Source organism: Carcharhinus amblyrhynchos, chromosome 1 (genome assembly GCF_965287045.1).
Source record: "Carcharhinus amblyrhynchos chromosome 1, sCarAmb.v2.hapA, whole genome shotgun sequence".
NCBI lineage: Eukaryota > Metazoa > Chordata > Chondrichthyes > Carcharhiniformes > Carcharhinidae > Carcharhinus > Carcharhinus amblyrhynchos.
Window position 1 is genome coordinate 104,686,755 of NC_137324.1, and position 19,151 is coordinate 104,705,905.

Below are 19,151 nucleotides of genomic sequence, written 5' to 3' on the forward strand. Positions count from 1 at the left end.
GGAATCAATGGATGCTTTTCTGGTTGGCAGTTGGTGACTAGTGGAGTGCCGCAGGGATTGGTGCTGGGGCCTCAACTATGTACCATTTACATAGACGACCTGGAGGAGGGGGCTGAGTGTAGGGTAACAAAAATTTGCTGTTCACACGAAGTTGAGTGAAAAAGCGAATTGCGTGGATGGCACGGAAAGTCTGCAGAGAGATTTGGATAGGCTGAGTGAGTGGGCGAGGACCTGGCAGATGGAGTATAACGTTAGCAAATGTGAGGTTATCCACTTTGGTAGAAATAATAGTAGGACGGATTATTATTTAAAGGGTGAAAAGCTGCAGCATGCTACAGTGCAGAGGGACCTGGGGCCCTTGTGCATGAATTGCAGAAACTCAGTCTGCAGGTGCAGCAGGTGACCAAGAAGGCAAATGGAATGTTGGCCTTTATCGTGAGCGGGATAGAATATAAAAGCAGGGAGGTCTTGCAACTGTACAGGGCACTGGTGAGGCCACAACTGGAGTACTGTGTGCAGTTTTGGTCCCCTTATTTGCGAAAGGATGTATTGGCCTTGGAAGGAGCACAGAGAAGGTTCACCAGGCTGATACTGGAGATGAGGGGGTTAGCTTATGAAGAGAGATTGAATAGACAGGGCCTGTACTCGTTGGAGTTTAGAAGGCTGAGGGGTGATTTTATAGAGACTTACAAGATAATGAAGGGGCTAGATAGGGTAGAGATAGAGAGATTCTTTCTGCTTAGAAAGGAAAGCAGAACTCAAGGGCATAGCCTCAAAATAAGGAGGGGGGGGCAGTTTAGAACGGAGTTGAGGAGGAACTTCTTCACTCAAAGGGTGGTGAATCTCTGGAATTCTCTACCCATTGAAGTGGTGGAGGCTACCTCGTTGAATATATTTAAGTCATGGGTAGATAGATTTCTGATAGACAAGGGAATTAAGGATTATGGGGAGAAAGCGGGAAAGTGGAACTGATCCACTTCAGATCAGCCATGATCTTATTGAATGGCGGGGCAGGCTCGAAGGGCTAGATGGCCAACTCCTACTCCTATTTCTTATGTTCTTATGTTCCTCAGATAAGGCCACCAAAACTGCGCAGAATATTCTAGGTATGGCCTCACCAATGCTCTGTACAGTTGCAGTAAAACATCCCTACACTCACATTCTCTTACTATGAGGGCCAACATACCATTTGCCTTTTTTACTGCTTGCTGTACCTGCATGCTTCCTTTCAGCGACAGGTGCATGAGGATACCAAGGTCTCGCTAAGTATCCAGCTCTCTATGGAACGTCTATTAATGATCAGAAATATTGTGGCGACGGAAGATAGGGTCATTGTCCTTACTAAATACAATGGGCGGGATTTTACGGCTTTGCTTTAGCGAGACCAGAAATTACCGCCCGAGGTCAGTGGACATTTCCGTTTTCCGTCCTTTGCCTGATTTGACTCATCAGGCGGGGCGGTAGAATTCTGGCGATTGTCTGTTTTTACAAAAGAGGACAATCATGCAGACGTTGCATATACTACGAAGGTATGAGGTGTGAGTTGGCAAAGAGATTGGGGAATTTATTAAAAAGCATGAAGGTGGATAGGCAGTGGCTAATATTTAAGGAATAAATGTATGTATTGCAGCAGTTATACATTTCCTTCTGGCACAAAAATACTACAAGAAAAGCCATTTAACCATGGCATACCAAATAAATTAGGCATAGTATTAGATCCAAAAAGGAGCCATAGATAGAAAATAGCAAGCCTGAGGATTGGGAGAAGTCCAGTATTCAGCAAAGGAGGACAAAGATTGATTAAGAGGGAAAAATTAGAATATGAGAGTAAATTTGCAAGTAATGTAAAAGCAGACTGTAGAAGCCTCTATAAGAAAAAGATTAATGAAGATAAATGTTGGACCTCTACAGTCCAAAACAGGAGAATGTATAAAAGAGAACAAGGAAATAGCAAAGAAATTGAACAACTACTTTAATTCTGGCCACTTCCTAGGAAGGCTAAAGGGTCGAGGTCCAATGAAAACGAGGAAGGGAAGAAAATTACTGTTGCTAAAAAAAAAACTGGAGAAATTAATGGGACTGAAAATTGACAAATCCCCACGGCTTGATAATCTACACCACAGTTACTAAAGAAGGTGGCCAAGGAAATAGTGGATTTGTTGGTTGTCATCCTCCAAAATTCTGGAGATTCTGGAGCAGTTCTGGCAGATTGCAGGGTGGCAAAGGTAACCCTGCAAAACAGGGAGGGAGGGAGAAAACAGGCAACTACATACCAGTTAGCTTAACATTAGTAGTAGGAAAAATGCTAGAGTCTATTATACAGGATGCAAAAGTGGATTCAACAAAGTCAAGATGGATTTATGAAAGGGAAATTATGTTTACCAAAAAACTCCTGTAGGTTTGTCAATGTAACTAGTAGAATAGAACATAAGAAATAGAAGCAGGACTAGGCCATCTAACCCTTCGAGCCTGCCCCGCCATTCAATAAGATCATGGCTGATCTGTCGTGGCTCAGTTCCACATTCCTGCCCTCTCCCCATAACCCTTAATCCCCTCTCTTATCAAAAACCCATCAACCCGTGTCTTAAAAATATTTAGCGAGGTAGCCTCCACCACTTCAACGGGCAGAGAATTCCAGAGATTCACCACCCTTTGAGTGAAGAAGTTCCTCCTCAACTCCGTTCTAAACCGCCCCCCCTTTATCTTGAGGCTGTGCCCCCTAGTCCTACTATCCTTTCTGAGCGGGAAGAGTCTCTCTACCTCTATCCTATCCATCCCATTCATCATCTTATATGTCTCAATGAGATCTCCCCTCATTCTTCTAAACTCTAATGAGTACAAGCCTAGTTTATCCAGCCTCTCCTCATAGCTCAACCCCCTCAACTCCGGCATCAGCCTAGTAAACCTCCTCTGCACTCCCTCCAAGGCCAAAATATCCTTGTGTAAGTACTCAAGGATAGGTAAAGGTCAACCAGTGGATGTGGCATATTTTGATTTTCAGAAAGCTTTTGATAAATTCCTCATATATAGTTAGTTTGCAAAATTAAAGCACATGAAATTAGGAGTAATACATTAGAATCATTTAGCGTGGAAGAGGCCATTTGATCCATCGAGTCCACAACGACACATTAGAAACACCTGAACTCCCACCTAATTCCATCTGCCAGCACTTGGCCCTAAATTTTATGTTTTGCCAAGTGCTCATCCAGATACATTTTTAAAGGATGTGAAGCAACTTAACCTCTTCCACCCTCCCAAGCAATGCTTTAGAGACCATCACCATCCTCTGGGTAAAAAGGTTTTTCTTCACATCCCTCCAGCCAAACCTCCTGCCCCTCACATTGAGCGTATGTCCCCTTGTGACTGACCCTTCAATGAGGGGAACAGCTGCTCCTTATCCTCTCTGTCCATGTCTCATAATCTTGCGCATCTTGATCACCCCTGTCATCTTTGCTCCAACAAAAACAACCTAAGCCTATGCAACCTCTCTTCGTAACTTTAACATTCCATCCCAGGCAGCATTCTGGTAAATCTCCTCAGCGCCCTCTCCAGTGCAGTCATGTACTTTCGATAATGTGGTGACAAGAACTGCATTCATTACTCTAGCTGTGGCCTCATCAAAGTTCTGTATGACTCCAACATTACTTCTGTGTTTTTGTAATCTGTGCCTTGATTGATAAAGGCAAGTGTCCCACATGCCTTTTTCAGCAACCTACTAACATGCCCTTCCACTTTCAGTGATCTGTGGACAAACATGCCAAGGTTCCTTAGTTCCACAGAACTTCCTAGCGTCCTACCATTCATTCAGTAATTTCTTGTCAAATTAGTCCTTCCAAAGTGTAGCACCTCATGCTTTTCAGGGTTAAATTCCATCTGCAACTTATCTGTCCATTTGACCATTCCATCTATATCTTCTTGTAGCCCAAGATATTCCGCCTCAATGTTAGCCATCCCTCCAATCTTTGTGTCATCCACAAACTTACTAATCCTACCCCCCCACATATTCATTAATGTCATTAATATAAATAATGAATAATAGGGGACCCCAACATAGATCTCTGTGTTATGCCTGGACACTGGCTTCTAGTGAAGCAGCTTTCTGACATCACTGTCTTCTATAACTGAGCCAATTTTGAATCCAGTTTATCAAATTACTCTACATCCCATGTGAATTTACCTTTATAAGTCTCCCATGTGTGAAATAGTGAATGGTATTATTATAATGAGTGAAAATATAACATAGTTTAGTAAGTGAATAAATCACCGGTCTATCCTGGCTTCTATTAGACATAAGGAAGGAAATAGCAGTGGCTCTGCCCATATTTTTCGATCTATTTTTGCTGTAGACGTGCTGTTGTTGGAAGACTACTCGTGTTGTACCATTGTTTTGAAACGGAGAAAGGGCTAGAGAAAGAGACCAAATAGTTTCTGGGTAGTGAACCTAAACTTAGTAGGCAAATTGTTGGAGAAGTTGTTGGATTTTTTTTAAACTTTATTCCAATTCAATCCAATCAAATTCAATTCAGAGTCCCAACAAGTTGGGACATTCCCGATCCAAGCTGACAAGACAGGGCGCTCACCTCCTGTCTTGGGCTTGCTCTACATGATCCAAGCTGATTGGAGTAGGTATAGCTCCTCCTCCAAGGCTTGATCTCATTTGCATCTTAGCCAAAAGGCCGAGATGCTGTATTAAAAATTGCTTCAAATGAAGCTAAAATGTAAACTAATGAGTTCAACCAAGTACAGCATGTCGATACTACACTTGATCTTAGCCAAAAGGCCGAGAAGAGAAGTTGTTGGATGTTATGCTGCAATTGTATAGCACATTGGTGAGGCCACACCTGGAGTATTGTGTGCAGTTTTGGTGTCTTATCTGAGGAAGGATGTCCTTGTTTATGAGGCTGATTCCTGGGATCGAAGTTCAGTCAAATGAGGAGAGACTAATTCGGTTAGGATTTTATTCACTGGAGTTTAGAACAGTGAGACGGAATCTCACCGAAACTTATAAAATCCTAACAGACTTAGGGTATATTTAGAAAGAATGTTCCCAGTGTAGCGTGTCCAGAATTAGGGGTCACAGTTTGAGGATAAGGGGTAAAGCTTTTAGGACTGAGGTGGGGAGAAATTTCTTCACCCGGGATGTGGCGAATGTGTGGAATTCACTACCACAGAATGTAGTTAAGGCAAAAACGGTGTCTGATTTCAACAAGAAATTACATATAACTCTTGGGGCTAAAGGGATCAAGGGGAATGTGGGTGGAGGGGCTGGGAGGGAGAAATTACGATATTGAATTTGATGATCAGCCATGATCAAAATGAATGGCGGAGCAGACTCGAAGAGCTGCATGGTTGACTCCTGTTTCTAATTTCTATGTTTCTATTCTGAGGGATGGTTAGATATGGATTATATCAACTACCATCAGCAAGGATTTGTTAAGGGAAGATTGTATCAAACTAATGTAATTGAATTTTATGAGGAGGTAACTAGCAAGACTAGTGTGAGGGTGGTGTATTTGATGTATGCTACATGGATTTTAGCAAGGCTTTGGACAAAATCCCACTTGGTAGACTGGCCAGAAAAATAAGAACCCATGGGATCTGGGACAGATTGCTGCTTGGATCTAAAATTGGCTTAGTTGTAGGAGGCAAAAGAAAATGGTTGGTGCTTCAGGTACATTTGGACTGCATTCTCTCTAAAGCCAAATATCCTTCCTGAATTTTGGTGCCCAGAATGATACACAGTACAGAATATAAGAATGACTCAAAGGTTAATAAGAGGGAGAAAGCTAGCCAGAAATATAAAAACAAATAGTAAGAGTTTCTATACATATTTTGGAAAGAAATAAGTTAACAAGGTTGGTCCTATGGAAACTGAGTCTGGAGAGTTGATGATGCAAATCAAAGAAATAGTAGATGAATTAAATAGGTATTTTTCATCAGTCTTCACTATGAAGGATACAAATAACATCCCAGAAGTAGCAATAAATCTGCAACTCGCAGGGAGGGAGAAACTCTGTTAAATTATAATCACATCAGAAGAAGTACTGAGTAAATTGTGGGCTGACAAGTTCCTGGGTCCTGATGAACTTCATCTTAGTTCCTAAAAGAAGTGGTGAGTGAAATAGTTGATGCATTGGCTTTAATTTTCCCAAGCTCCCTAGATTCTGGGAAGGTTCAATTAGATTGAAAGATATCAAATGCAACTCCATTATATAAAAAGGACAAAGAGAAAGCAAGAAACTATAAGCCAGGTAGCCTAATATCTGTTGTAGGAAAAATGTTCAGAGTTATTATTAAAGTTGTTGTAGCAGGGCACTTGGATAAGTCCAAGGTAATCAGAGAAAATCAACATGGTTTTATGAAAGGGAAATAATGTTTAACCAAATTATTGGGGTACTTTGAGGAAGTAATATGTGTTATGGATAAAGAGAAACTATATATAAGAATATACTGTACTTTGACTTCCAGAGGCATTTGATAATGTACTACACCAAAGGTTATTGTGGAAACTAAAGCTCATTGTATATGGGGCTTGTATATTGGCATGGATAGAAGATTGGTTGGCTAGCAGGAAGCAGAGAGTAGGCATTAATGGGCCTTTTTCAGTTTGGAAGATGTAATGAGTGACGCATCATAGGAATCAGTGCTGGGGCCTCAACTGTTTGCAATTTATATAAATGACTTGGATGAAGGAATGGATGGAATTCTTGCCAAATTTTCTGATGATACAAAGATAAATAGGAAAGTAAATTGTGAAGAGGATGCAAGGAGGCTACAAAAATATGTAGATCAGTGAAGTGAGTGGGCAAAGATCTGGCAAATGGAGTGTAGTGTAGAAAATGTGTAATTGTCCATGATGACAGGAAGATAGAAAGAAATGCATATTATTTAAATGGTGAGAGAAGAGCTTGGAGATAGAAAAAGATTCCAGCGTTTTCGTACTTGCAAAAGGCTAGTATGCAGGTACAACAAGTAATTAGGAAAGTTAATAGAATATTATCATTTATTGTGAGGAGAATTGAATACAAAAGTAGGTTATGTTTCAGTTATACAGAATACTGTGTACATTATTGGTCACCTTATTTACGGAAGGATGTAAATGCATTGGAAGTAGTTCAGAGAAGATTTACCAGATTAAAACCTGGAATGGGTCAGTTGTCTTATGAGGAAAGATTATAGAGGCTGGGCTTGTATCACTGCAGTTTAAAAGAGTAAGAACTGATTTGATTGAAACATATGATCCTGAGGTGAGGGATCTTGACAGGATGGATATGGAGAGGATATTTCCTCTTGTGGGAAACGTAGAATGAGGAGTTCAGTGTTTAAAAATAAGGGTCTTCAATTTAAGACACAGATGAGGAGAATCTTTTACTCTTCAGGTTGTGAGTCTTTTGAGCTCTCTTCCTGAAAAAGCAGTGGAAACAGAGTCTTTGAGTATTCTTAAGGCAGAGCATGATAGATTCCTGGTAGGCAATGTAGGTGGATCGTAGATTTAAGGTTATGATCATCTTTTAATGGCAGAACAGACTCGAGGGGTCGAATGGCCTACTGCTCCTTGTTCATATGTTTATGACGTCCCAGATACTTGCGTTCTGGGGCCATTTATGTTCATTGTTATAGCGAGGATTTGGACATGGCTTGAAGGAAATTTTGTAGATGTTGCCAAAACAAGAGGCAAAGGGACCAAATTTCCATTGCTTGGACATTGGGCAGCAGTGTTCTTACTGCAGACTATGTCCTCAGTAAAGAGCCAAAGCCATTTTAATTGCGAGGTCTTATTTATGTTTCAAATCAACGATCACCGTTAACTTCTAAATCGTAGCTGCTTTAAGAAATCTGACAGTTCTTCTATGCGCAAGCTAAAAGTTGAGGGCTTTGAGGAGGGTTCAGTTAGGGTATTGGAGTACGGACAATTGAGAATGGGTGAAGGGTTTTGTTCACACTCTGGCCCTTCAAAAATCTGTACATAGAAAAGAAAAATCTACCTAGTTTTGAAATGGTCTGAACAGCCTTGTTAAGCTTTGCTGTTTTTAAAATGTTCTGGGTCTAGCACCAAGGGCAGTTCGGTATGTACTTTGATCAGTGGTACCTCAAAATTGGATCTGCTCTGTTATAGCATTCAAATTTGCACTTAGAAATAGACTCCTGCTTGAAACAAACAGGCACAATGGGAATTGGGTGGAGACTGTGGCCCCTATATTTAATATTTTAGAAGACCATGGAGATTATTGATAAAATGGGGAAATAGGCTGGAAGGTTTTAGATTTCAGTATTGTGAGATGGCACGTTTTGGCTGAAAAAAATAACATTAATAAAACTGTAAATAGATGTGAGTTTGGTGTTGGAAGAGCAGAAAGACTTCAGGATGCAAGCTCACAGGATATTAAAGGCAGCACTTTGGTGGTTAAGACAGGATTGGTTTGTAACAAGAAATATACAATATAAAAGCCAAGAGGTGATGCTAAGCCTACGTGAAACTTTAAGTTCTCAGAGTACTGTGTGAAGCATTGGCTTCTATACCTACATACATGATAGAAATGTTTACAATTATGAAAGGATTGGACAAGACAGAATATATATATGTTTTGGATACTTGAGAATGAGTGGTTTTAGAAGGTTAAATTCAAGGATTTAGAACAAAAAGCAATAGAAACGTCTTTCTACAGAGACTTTAACTTTGTAATTTTTGGCTGAGTTAGAAACCATGTTGACATTCAAGGTTATTTTGGATCTGAGAACAAAAAGCAGGTAAATTTGATTAAAACTATTTGCTCACCTTAAAGACAATTGCCAACAAGAACTCATTGAGTTAAATGGCCTGTTACAATTTCCATCTATTTTTATATCTTTTTGTCTTACTCATGCACTTGACGCACAGGCAGATATTCAACCATTAAAATATCACAGCATATTGCAATCCAAAGATCTCTTGGAACGACTATTATGACATGTGTTCCTCTTCTGTTTTTGTAGGCCTGGAAGAACAGCCTGTTGCTCTGAACATGCCACTCTTAGCATGCTGCGTCATTGTCACCAACTTTCAGAGCTACACAAAACCCAGAGGATTTACATAGTGAGCTTGAGGAGATAGTACCAGTTGTATCACAGTGCACAGGTGAGGAGCAGCAATGGTGGTAGTAGAAAAGGAACTGGGACATGCTGTCTAGACGGACAGCTCAGTTTCTTCCTCAGTGGCAGTTCCTAGATTTCGGTTTCAGAGTGAAAACAGGTTTCTGCCAGAACAGGCTGGTCGACAAGAGTCAATTGAGTCTGTCCAAAATGCAGTGCAAGATCTAATTAGAATTATGGAGAAGATCTTAGCCGGTTCTGAATCATTGTAGATTGTTTGTCAGTAATCTGCCATGGAAATTGTATTAAGTCTGGAGATATCTGCAACAAAGCTTCTGGTGCCACAGATGTAAAGTTTAAATGTGGTACATCACAAATACCTTAACTACTCCTTTTGGGGATGTTGTGCTTTCTTCCCAATTTTAACATGTTAAAGGATTGAATAGAACTAACTTTGATGTAGAGTTTCGCAGATCATGTTGTTGTCCATAGGTCTGTTTGATTGTCACTTGAATCTCAACTGGCTTCCACTAAAAGTCAGCACAGTTACTCATTCCATTTAGGAAGAATTAGTTAGAGTTACAAATCAAACAAATTGCACCAAATCTATAGAGAAGGTACATGAGAAATGGATGACTGATAATGTCTTGACACAAAGCAAGTTAACATTAATTGCACTCTATTTGAACTTGGTTCAGATAATCTTTTTATGATCAAGCATGAGATGACAATACAACACGGCTATTGCCATTGATAGTTGAAGAAATACGGTAGTTCTTTGAGCTGTGTGGATATCAGGGTTCCTTGCAAGCAAAACTCAATTCAAATGAATCTGAGTGCTGGAGTTAACATTTTTCCCGAACTACAGCAGTCTTTTTGCAGCTGAACTTGTGATCAGTGTTGCATCCTGCTCCGTTTTTACATAAGAGTTGCCTCCTCCTCAATGGTTAGATTATGGATTTTACATAAGAACATAAGAACATAAGAAATAGGAGCAGAAGTAGGCCATCTGGCCCTTCGAGCCTGCCCCGCCATTCAATAAGATCATGGCTGATCTGTCGTGGCTCAGTTCCACTTTCCCGCCCTCTCCCCATAACCCTTAATCCCTTCTCTTATCAAAAACCCATCAACCCGCTTCTTAAAAATATTTAGCGAGGCAGCCTCCACCACTTCAACGGGCAGAGAATTCCAGAGATTCACCACCCTTTGAGTGAAGAAGTTCCTCCTCAACTCCGTTCTGAACCGCCCCCCCTTTATCTTGAGGCTGTGCCCCCTAGTCCTACTGTCTTTTTTGAGCGGGAAGAGTCTTTCCACCTCTATCCTATCCATCCCATTCATCATCTTATACGTCTCAATGAGATCTCCCCTCATTCTTCTAAACTCTAACGAGTACAAGCCTAGTTTATTCAGCCTCTCCTCATAGCTCAACCCCCTCAACTCCGGTATCAGCCTAGTAAACCTCCTCTGCACTCCCTCCAAGGCCAAAATATCCTTGCGCAGGTGCGGCGCCCAAAACTGCACACAGTACTCCAGCTGCGGCCTCACCAATGCCCTATACAGCTGCAGCAAGACCTCCCTACTTTTATATTCAATCCCCCTCGCTATGAAGGCCAGCATTTTGTTGTATCTGCACTCTTTTGTGGTCATATGGTTTAATTAGAGTTGAAATATATGTGCTTGGTTTTTGAGGACCACATCCTGTTAGTCTTCCTTTTTCTTTAAATATTCTTCAACTAAATCTAGTAAAGATAATTGTTTGCAAATCAAAATATTGTGGATGTTGTCTGGTAAGTCAGCATTGATGCAATAGAATTGGTTGTCAGTAATCCATTACACAGTGAGTGAGAGCGGAAGACCTCTGTTCTTATCGAGCACTGTACTTTCCTGGGGGCTAGAAGCAGCATTTTTGCCACACTTGCTTTCTATTCATTGGAAAATTCAGCAGTGTCATGGAATAGGGTAGACCATTTATGCTACTGTTTCTGTTCACACTAGGAAAAGAGAAATATGGGACACTGAACAATGCAGAGGTATTCTGTTCAATACAGCAATCAGTGGATCTAAGAATTGAACCATTTTTAATGAGGCAGATTCTTCTAAATGTAAAACACAGCATCTAAGATACTGAAAGCTAGGTCAGATTGGAGTGAGTGAAGAATCTACTGAAGGTGTAGAAACAAAATTAAAAAAGCACTTTTGTCAGAAAATATAACCAAATGCTGCACTTAGTCAAATGATGCCTTGATAAACAAGTTTATTTGAAGCGAGAGCTTTCCTCCTTAATCTGGGCCTACAAAAATCATACTCTGAACTCACTGAATGGATTTTCATCTGACAGTACTAGTAGGCCTTCATTGTACTTATTATTCCTTCATTAATTGAAGTGATAGGAAACACTGAAAGCAAATTAACACTTATTGTAAAGCCTCTGTTCTGACATGTGGAAATGTGGTAGGCCTCTACTGCTCATTTGAGATGAGTGAAATTAGTACACTGCACATGCTGTGCAAGATGCAGTCCCCACCCCCACCCGTCTACCACCTCATCAATAATGTATTCATGAGAAAGCGTGCTTTGACTCAAAGATGAACATTCTGAAAACAACCCCTGTAGCGTGCTCGACAAGATGTGCACAAACTCAGTACTTGTCCCAACTTGTCCCAAATGCCAATATGTGATAGAAAATTCCAGGCTAATAATTTTTTGAAAAAACTATCACGTTCCAGAAAATGTGGGATACAAAGTTCTCAGTCTCTGGTTGTTTCCTTATGAGTGAATTAATTTTGTAAGTTTTTTCCAGTGAAAGGTTATTAAAGTCTGTTGAATTGGAGTATGATATTGGATTAGTTTTTGTGTTGTCTCAAGTTGTTACTCATAAAAATTACTCGTTTTAAATGCTCATGCACGTATTTATTTAAAATGTTTAAATATTCGTAATTTTTATAGTTGAACTGTTTCATGGGGTGAAAATTTCTCCACTTTTCCCCACATTTCCACTCTGCTTAGTGCCGGACGTTATTTTAATATATGCAGATAGTTTTATGACCATCTATCAGCAGTCTTGGCAAACTGGCGCAGTGCTGCACCAAAATGCCCTACTTCCTAGTCTTTATTTTTTTTCAGTAAAAGTACTTTTAAGACCTTTCATTGGAGAAATTAGTCACCCTCCTTTACTAAAGTTGATTTTAATATTTAATTACAAATTTGGCATTCGGGTACCTGTCCAATTTGTTTAACAAATTTTTTTTATTAAGTTCGACCCTTGAGTTGAGAAGTCTCCACAATCAGTGGCAGATACACTTTTTTCTATTGTATATCAGTGCAAACAAAGAAGTTATAATTATAGATACAAGAAGAATTAACACACGTCCTGACCAATCTTTCTACTCTGAATTCTAGAAGAGGAGTAAATATTCAATTTCTGAAGCATTATCATTTCTCTCTCCAGGGCTGGCAGTGAAGTCCTGGTAATTGGTATATTTACATACGGTTAGATATGACAATAAATCAAATCAAATTGATAATGAAACCCACAATTGGCAGTATTAGTACATATGAAATCTTTCTGCGCTGTCGCTGGCAGAAACGTACATTTATTGTCTTTTGAAAATGTAGTTTGGATATATTTCAATAGGCGGAACCTGTATGAAGGCTGGCAGATGTCATCCTCATTTTGAGGGGCTGAGGAATTGTTTTGATTTATTCTCGTGTTTGTACCTTGTGTTGAACACCCAATATTGTATTATGATGTAGCAAAATAATATCAAAGTACTGTAGATGATAGAGATTTAAAATAAAAAAGTGCTTGAAAAACTCAGCAGGTCTGGCAGCATCTGTGAAGAGAGAAACAGAGTTACGTTTTGAGTCCAATATGACTTTTGTCTGGAACTGGCATTATCACTTAGCATTATTAAAGTACAAACTTGCTGCTGAATGTTTAGTAGCGTGAATTCACTACAAAATTTGTCCAAAGAATCCCCACAGTGCAGAAGGACGCCATCCGGCCCGTTGAGTCTGCACTGACTCTCTGAAAAGCATCTTACACCCCCCACCCTATCCAAGTAACCCCATGCATATACTATAGCTAATGCACCTAACCTACATATCGTTGGACACTAAGGGGCAACTTAGCATGGACAATCCATCTAATTCCCACATTACTGGACTGCACATTGATGGCCTTGTATTTCCTGGCATAGCACATGGGTCAGTGAATGTGTATTTGGATTTCAAAAAGTTTTTGATAAGGTGCCACACAAAAGATTATTTCATAATTTACATACTCATGGAGTTAGGAGTGTATATTAGCATGGATAGAAGATCGTTTAAAAAGACAGAAATCCAAATAGGAATAAAGTGGTCATTTTCATGTTGATAGGCTGCTATTAGTTGTGTGCTGCAAAGATTAGTGTTTAGGCCTCAGCTATTTAAAATCTACATTCATGGCTTGAGCAAAAGGACGAAGTGTAATATGTCCAATGTTGCTGAAGATACAATACCAGGTCAGAAAGTGAGGAGGATGCAAAAAACCTGCAATGGGATTTGAAAAGTCGAAGTGAGTGGGAAGAAGATGGAGCATAATGTGGAGAAATGAGAGATTATTCACTCTATAGTAAGAATAGAAAAAAGAATATTCTTTAAATGGTGAGAAAGTATCAAATGCTGGTATTCAAGGAATTTTTGAGGTCCTTGTACAAGAAATGCAAAGTAAAAATGTAAGTATATTAAAATGTATGTACATCAAACAATTTGGACAATATGGAAAGGAAGCCTGGCTGAAAATGTACAAAGCTTTGATGACGCCATACCTGGAGAACTATGTACATCTTTGGTCTTTGTTCCTAAGGAAGGATATACCTACTGCCTTAGAGGGATTGCAGAACAGGCTCACTAGATTGATTATTTCTGGGATGAGATGTTTGTCTTCTGAAGAAGGATTGAGTAGAATGTGCCTTTGGAAAAATTACCAGGAAAGTAATTGAAACATAAGATCCTGAGATAGCTTGATGTGTAGATGCTCAGAGGCAGGTTGCTCAGGGTGGTGAGTCTTGATGATGTGGAGATGCCAGCATTGGACTGGGTAAACACAGTAAGAAGTCTCGTAACACCAAGTTAAAGTCCAACAGGTTTATTTGATAGCAAAAGCCACTAGCTTTCGCAGCGTTGTTCCTTCGTCAGGTAAGTGGGAGTTCTGTTCACAGACAGGACATATAAAGACACAAACTCAATTTACAAAATAATGGTTGGAATGTGAGTCTTTACAGGTAATCAGGTCTTAAAGGTACAGACAATGTGAATGGAGAGAGAGTTATACACAGGTTAAAGAGTTTTCACAGATTAAAGACACATCTCTTTAACCTGTGTTTAACCCTGTCTCACTCACATTGTCTGCACCTTTAACTCTTGATTACCTGTAAAGACTCACATTCCAAACATTAATTTGTAAATTGAGTTTGTGTCTTTATATGTCCTGTTTGTGAACAGAACTTTCACTTACCTGACGAAGGAGCAGCGCTCCGAAAGCTAGTGGCTTTTGCTACCAAATAAACCTGTTGGACTTCAACCTGGTGTTGTGATACTTCTTACTGGGAGAGTTTTGAACGAAGGGGAATGACCTCACGACAAGGATTTTGGACCAAGATGAGAAATGTCTTCACTCAGAGAGTTGTGCCTTGGAATTTCAATGTCAGAACATTGTGGATGTTTGCTTGTTGATTATATTTAAGGTTGAGATTGTTAATTTTTTGACGCTGGGTGGGAAAGTGAAGCCACTATTATATCAAATGATGGCGCAGGTTCTAGGCCCACCCCTTCTGATTCTCATGTTCTTGCATTCATTATGTACACAAAAGAAGGATGCTGAAGATTGTAGATGAACAGAGAAATTTAAGGATTCAAATATATTAACTTCCTAGATTTGTGATCTGTCAGAGGAACTAAAATTTATGAAGGTTTTTTGATAGTGACTAGAGAAAGACCATTAGACTAATTCTTATTGGCGTTCGGGAGGTGTTGGCAACAAGGGATCAATAGTATAAAAATGCCAGTGAGTGATTTGATTTGTTATTGTCACATGTATTAGCATACAGTGAAAAGTATTGTTTCTTGTGTGCTATACAGACAAAGCATACTGTTCACAGAGAAGGAAACGAGGGAATGCAGAATGTAGTCTTACAGTCAGAGCTAGGGTGTAGAGAAAAATCAACTTAATGCAAGGTAAGTCCATTCAAAAGTCTGACAGCAGCAGGGAAGAAACTGTTCTTGAGTTGGTTGGTACATGACCTCAGACTTTTGTATCTTTTTCCCTGACGGAAGAAAGAGAAGAAAGAATGTCCAGAGTGCATGGAATCTTTAATTATGCTGGCTGCTTTGCCGAGGCAGTGGGAAGTGTAGACAGAGTCAATTGGGAGGCTGGTTTGCATAAAGGATTGGGCTACATTCACAACCTTTTGTAGTTCCTTGCGGTCTTGGGCAGAGCAGAAGCCATACCAAGCTGTGGTACAACCAGAAAGAATGCTTTCTATGGTGCATTTGTAAATGTTAGTGAGAGTTGTAGCTGACATGCCAAACTTCCTTAGTCTTCTGAGAAAGTAGAGGCATTGGTGGGCTTTCTTAACTATAGTGTTGACATAGTGGCCCAGGACAGGTTGTTGGTGACCTGTACACCTAAAAACTTGAAGCTCTCTACCCTTTCTACTTCGTCCCCATTGATGTAGACAGGGGCATGTTCTCCTTTACACTTCCTGAAGTCGATGACAATCTCCTTTGTTTTGTTGACGCTGAGGGAGAGATTATCATTGCTGCACCAGTTCACCAGATTCCCCATCTCATTCCTGTACTCTATCATGTCAGTGTTTGAGATTTGACCCACTACGGTAGTGATGTCGGCAAACTTGAAAATCGAATAGGAGGGAAATTTGGCCACACAGTCATAGGTATATAAGGAGTATAGTAGGGGGCTAAGAACACAGCCTTGTGGGGCACCGGTGTTGAGTATGATGGTGGAGGAAGTGTTGTTGCCTGTTCTTACTGATTGTGGTCTGTGAGTTAGGAATTTCAGGATCCAGTCGCAGAGGAGGTGCCAAGGCCCAGGCCGTGGAGTTTGGAGATGAGTTTTGTGGGAATAATGGTGTTGAAGGCTGAGCTGTAGTCAATAAGTAGGAGTCTGACATATGTGTCTTTGTTATCTAGATGGGGGAAAGTGGCGGAAAGATTAGAAATAGAAAAGGGTTGCCTGCCTGATCTTTGAATGCTGTATGAAGCAGTTAAGGCTGAGACCATTGCACCTTTTGATGGAAAATTGGGTAAATATTTGAAATAATGGAAGATGCAGCACGATGGAGAGAGCACAGAGAGAATGGGCACGTCCTTTGTCATAAACTTCTATTGATTGGTTATCTTTGAGCCTGAAATTGCAATGTTAATGGACAAATAACATGGTTTGGATGCAGTTGTGCCCATTTAGCATGCATTCAACCTTCAGTGGTGCTGAAATTTAGCGTTACAGTATAAAGACAAGGCTATGTCTGCCAATTATCTGAGATTATGATGCCTGTACATCACTGCTACTGATACAGATTTTTAAATTTATGTAATTCACCATCTAAATTAGACATTTTCGTTTTCAGTATAAAATTTGTTGATGCATGCATGCGCAGCAGACCTGTTCAATATATCCTTTAGCTTTACAATATCCGAACTGTTACATGGGTTTCCAACAGTGCAGCTTTTGTCCCTTCTGAAATTCATTTCGAAATGCATCTGAAACCACATCCAGTATTCCACTCAAACTGATCAACTCAGTATGCCTTCAGATTTGAAAGCAATTAAATAGCTTCCTGTACATGCATGCATACATGGTTTTTCACCTACTTTATAGCTATCTGTCACTGTAGTATATGCATTTTGAAAAAATCTTAGTCTGTCTTTGTCTGCCGTGTGAAAATATGAAAGAAAATTAATTCAATTGAGAACCGTTCTTGTGTTTAGTCTGGCCAGCTATAATTTCATTATTTTTTTAAACTGATGCCGTTATCCAGAAGAAGGTTCAAGAGCCAATTCTGTGTGGATTGTTTTTCCACCAGACTTTATTGATTGCATTTGTTTCCATTCATATAACTAAGTAATGCTTGTAATGTGTATTACTTTGCAAAACTGTTATTTTGCATCACAAAGTGATACATGGAGATTTAGCAAAGAAACCTGCATTATGGTTCAAAATAATATTTAATTTTGTACTCACTACATTGATGAGATTAGAATGGAGTTCTTACGTGACAATGATTATATATTTTTTAAAAAACCTTCCTTCCTTACTTGCCTAATAATTCTTTATTCTTCATGGGATTGGAATGTTGCTGGCCTGGCCAGTGTTTGTTGCTGAATGCTAAATGCCTTTGAACTGAGTGGATTGCTAGACTATTTCAGTCAACCACAATGCTGTGGGCCAGGAGTCACACGTAAGGAAGGCAGATTCCTTCTCCTAAAGGACATCAGTAAACCAAATGGTTTTTTTTACATCAGTCAGTGATTGTTGTTATGGTCACCATCACTGAAACTGGTTTTATGTTCCAGGTTAATGCATTGAATTTAAATTCTATCAGCTGCTGTGGTGGGATTTGAACCCTTTCCTTAGAGCATTAACTTGGGCACATTGAGTACTAGTCCAGTGACATCATCAATCCACCGCCATCTCCCTGTAATGGTTCTAAATTTGCTGTCACTAACAGAATCTGGAAGTTTAAATGGGACATCTTGCACATGCTATCATGTTCACAAAGATTGAATGCAGAAAAAGAAAATTTGATTCCGATTTGGAATTATATCTGTCTCTTACAGCAGGCCTGTAGTTCCTTAGATGATTTAATCTTGTAAAAGCAAAGGATTCTTAGTAAGTGAGGCCTCTAATAGCTGAATTATCAGATGGTTGAACTTCTCAGGTGAACTTTGAAGTTGGAACAGTTTGTAGAGGTGGGAGGGGGGTACCTTCTCCCACTTTCAAGATATAATTGTATATTACTTTAGCTGTGTAGCAGTCTTGCAGTTGGTTTGAGGTTAGACAGCATTTCTGATGATATCTGTGTTAGAATAGCTCCGGCCCTTGTATTTTAAAAATGGGTTACATTCAAAGTCCTTTTCAAATAAGGTGATGAATTATACTGGTAAACATCCTGTTGTCTGGCTTTCCACACTGAGAGTTTTAGGCAGCTAAAGACTGTGTATTTGGGATGAGGAACCATCAAAACACAGTAAAAGGTTGATGAGATTCATTTCATATTTGCCTAGCATCTGTTGGCTGCAATGATATGGCCATTCATGCCGGCAGGATTTCCCCATCCCGTTGCAGCGAATGGAGATTTGTCTGGCCGCCAAATTCTCTGACCACTCTGCAGCAGGAGCATGGTGTGAACAGCAGATAAGATTGTGCCCATTGAGCTTCAGTGTCACTACTGTGCGTGGCTGTCCTTAACAAAGGATATATATGAATTTCACAATTGTCTATGATTGTTCATATTTTAATTAGGCATTTGCTTGAGTTACAGGACTGTGTGGAACTATCAAGTCATGACATGATACAGCCACCTTAAACAATTTTTAGTGTCCAGTTTTTAGAATGTCGCTTTAAAGATTTTAATATCTTATGTTCCCTGTTCTGGGCATCACATTATCTCTTCATACAGTTTAACAAGTAAGAAAAGGGATTGGCACATTTGGAGTTTGTTTGATGTCCTTTGGTAGTCAATGGGATCTTGAGGAAACATAATATAAAAAAATGTAAAATCTTCTAGTAACTAATTTGTTGTTAAAAGCATATGAGTTATTATTTATTGTTAAGCAACATTTGAAGCACCAAATCATCTGTCTGTTTGGTCATTAGTGATAAACTAATTTGAGCCATTAAGGCAGGCATACATCAGACCTCTTGGAATAACATATTAACTTCTCCTCACTTTTTCGATGAAACATCGTCTTATTGATTTTAAGAAAACATTTAGCAGAGTTTGTTTCTTCAATTTATGTGGCTAAATTCAATTGTTACATAATACATTTGGTTGTAAGAATCCGTGCTCTCTATAATCCTC

General features: G+C 39.6%; 1 protein-coding gene and 1 pseudogene across 2 annotated transcripts in view; one reads left to right on the forward strand and one right to left on the reverse strand.

Moving 5' to 3' along the window:
• The window catches only part of rab28 (RAB28, member RAS oncogene family), a 145,409-nt gene that overhangs the window by 74,448 nt on the left and 51,810 nt on the right, over window positions 1–19,151 (forward strand). The gene's annotated exons all lie outside the window — the stretch shown is intronic.
• Window positions 4,652–4,792, reverse strand: LOC145351459 (U2 spliceosomal RNA; annotated as a pseudogene).